The sequence below is a fragment of the Garra rufa genome, chromosome 2, assembly GCF_049309525.1.
Source record: "Garra rufa chromosome 2, GarRuf1.0, whole genome shotgun sequence".
Classification (NCBI taxonomy): domain Eukaryota; kingdom Metazoa; phylum Chordata; class Actinopteri; order Cypriniformes; family Cyprinidae; genus Garra; species Garra rufa.
Window position 1 is genome coordinate 71,409,637 of NC_133362.1, and position 2,500 is coordinate 71,412,136.

Below are 2,500 nucleotides of genomic sequence, written 5' to 3' on the forward strand. Positions count from 1 at the left end.
GTGCACGAGCTCTACGTCAAGTCAAGCAGAGTGGCGCAGCGGAAGCGTGCTGTGCCCATAACCCAGAGGTCAATGGATCGAAACCATCCTCTGCTAAGCTTGTGTCACTTTTATATGTGCCCAGGTGCTGCAAGACAATTTAGAAATGTGTGCAAGATTCGTTATGTTGAAAAGACCAGTGCACAGACTCTACATCAAGAAAAGCAGTGTGGCGCAGCGGAAGCGTGCTGGGCCCATAACCCAGAGGTCGATGGATTGAAACCATCCTCTGCTAAGACTTCTGAGCTTGTATATATGACAGAGCCCCCAAAAAAGAGAAATGTTCAGAGCCTGTTCTTGAAAACCTGAAGTCACTTGGTCCTCTCACAAAAGTTGTTCATCCAGAAGCTGAATGAGATGAAGAACTAAAAGAAAAAGAAAACAGCTGCATGACAGCCCCAGTGGCCTAATGGATAAGGCACTGGCCTCCTAAGCCAGGGATTGTGGGTTCAAGTCCCATCTGGGGTGACTTTCAGCAGAGTGGCGCAGCAAAAGTGTGCTGGGCCCAGAAGTCGATGGATTGAAACCATCCTCTGCTAAGATTTTTTCACTTTTATATGTGCTCAGGTGCTGCAAGACAAGTTAGAAATGTGTGCCAGAATCAAGTGATGTTGAAAAGACCAGTGCACGAGCTCCACATCAAGTCAAGCAGAGTGGGGCAGCGGAAGCGTGCTGGGCCCATAACCCAGAGGTCGATGGATCGAAACCATCCTCTGCTAAGCTTGTTTAACTTTTATTTGTGCCCAAGTGCTTCAAGACAAGTTAGAAATTTGTGCAAGAATCATGTTATGTTGAAAAGACCAGTGCACAAGCTCTACATCAAGTCAAGCAGAGTGGTGCAGCGGAAGCGTGCTGGGCCCATATCCCAGAGGTCGATGGATCGAAACCATCCTCTGCTAAGCTTGTGTCACTTTTATATGTGCCCAGGTGCTGCAAGACAAGTTAGAAATGTGTGCAAGATTCAAGTTATGTTGAAAAGACCAGTGCACAGGCTCTACATCAAGACAAGCAGAGTGGCGCAGCGGAAGCGTGCTGGGCCCATAACCCAGAGGTCGGTGGATCGAAACCATCCTCTGCTGAGCTTGTTTCACTTTTATTCGTGCCCAAGTGCTTCAAGACAACTTGGAAATTTGTACAAGAATCATGTTGTGTTGAAAAGACCAGTGCACGAGCTCTACATCAAGTCAAGCAGAGTGGCGCAGCGGAAGCGTGCTGGGCCTATAACCCAGAGCTCGATGGATCGAAACCATCCTCTGCTAAGCTTGTTTCACTTTTATATGTGCCCAGGTGCTGCAAGACAAGTTAGAAATGTGTGCAAGATTCGTTATGTTGAAAAGACCAGTGCACAGGCTCTACATCAAGACAAGCAGAGTGGCGCAGCGGAAGCGTGCTGGGCCCATAACCCAGAGGTCGATGGATCGAAACCATCCTCTGCTAAGCTTGTGTCACTTTTATATGTGCCCAGGTGCTGCAAGACAATTTAGAAATGTGTGCAAGATTCGTTATGTTGAAAAGACCAGTGCACAGACTCTACATCAAGAAAAGCAGTGTGGCGCAGCGGAAGCGTGCTGGGCCCATAACCCAGAGGTCGATGGATTGAAACCATCCTCTGCTAAGACTTCTGAACTTGTATATATGACAGAGCCCCCCAAAAAGAGAAATGTTCAGAGCCTGTTCTTGAAAACCTGAAGTCACTTGGTCCTCTCACAAAAGTTGTTCATCCAGAAGCTGAATGAGATGAAGAACTAAAAGAAAAAGAAAACAGCTGCATGACAGCCCCAGTGGCCTAATGGATAAGGCACTGGCCTCCTAAGCCAGGGATTGTGGGTTCGAGACTGTTGTGAACTTTTCTCAGAGACCAGGAGACGTTTTGGATATCTTGAAGCAGAAGTTTCTCTTTATTGAGATCCTAGCTGTTCGTTCGCTGCAGTCATCAAAATTCGTCTGACTAATGTCAGATACAATACAGTTTAAATATATTTCCAGGGGGAGGATTACATAGAGGTGGAGTCAATCTAAACAAAGCATGCAAATGCAGTACAGGAATCAGCCCGTTACCAGAGTTCCCCAGCCCTGATCTCATTATCATAAGTGTCATTCAAAGGCATAGGTGCTAATCCAATCAGTCTGACAGTATTGCCCATACCTTCACATTATCATAGAGACAAAGGCATCGCTGTAGCTTGAGAACAAAAGGTTAATGTCTCAGACACCTGGGCTGCCTGATTTGATCTTCTTAGAATGTCATCATCTGTACCTTTAGAAGCTAAATAGAATATACTTCACTTTAGATTTTCCTGTGAAGCTATTTCAGAACATATGATCAACATTTCTTAAATTTGTAATCCTACAAGTCCCATCTGGGGTGACTTTCAGCAGAGTGGCGCAGCAAAAGTGTGCTGGGCCCAGAAGTCGATGGATTGAAACCATCCTCTGCTAAGATTGTTTCACTTTTATATGT

At 45.8% G+C, this 2,500-nt stretch overlaps 2 non-coding genes across 2 annotated transcripts; both read left to right on the forward strand.

Annotated features, from left to right (window-relative positions):
- The first annotated feature begins 434 nt into the window (after positions 1-434).
- On the forward strand, positions 435-507 carry trnar-ccu (transfer RNA arginine (anticodon CCU)). Its single transcript has one exon. It is a non-coding gene; the product is annotated as a tRNA-Arg (tRNA).
- An 897-nt stretch (positions 508-1,404) lies between these two features.
- trnam-cau (transfer RNA methionine (anticodon CAU)) lies at positions 1,405-1,476 on the forward strand. Its single transcript has one exon. It is a non-coding gene; the product is annotated as a tRNA-Met (tRNA).
- The last annotated feature ends 1,024 nt before the right edge of the window (positions 1,477-2,500 follow it).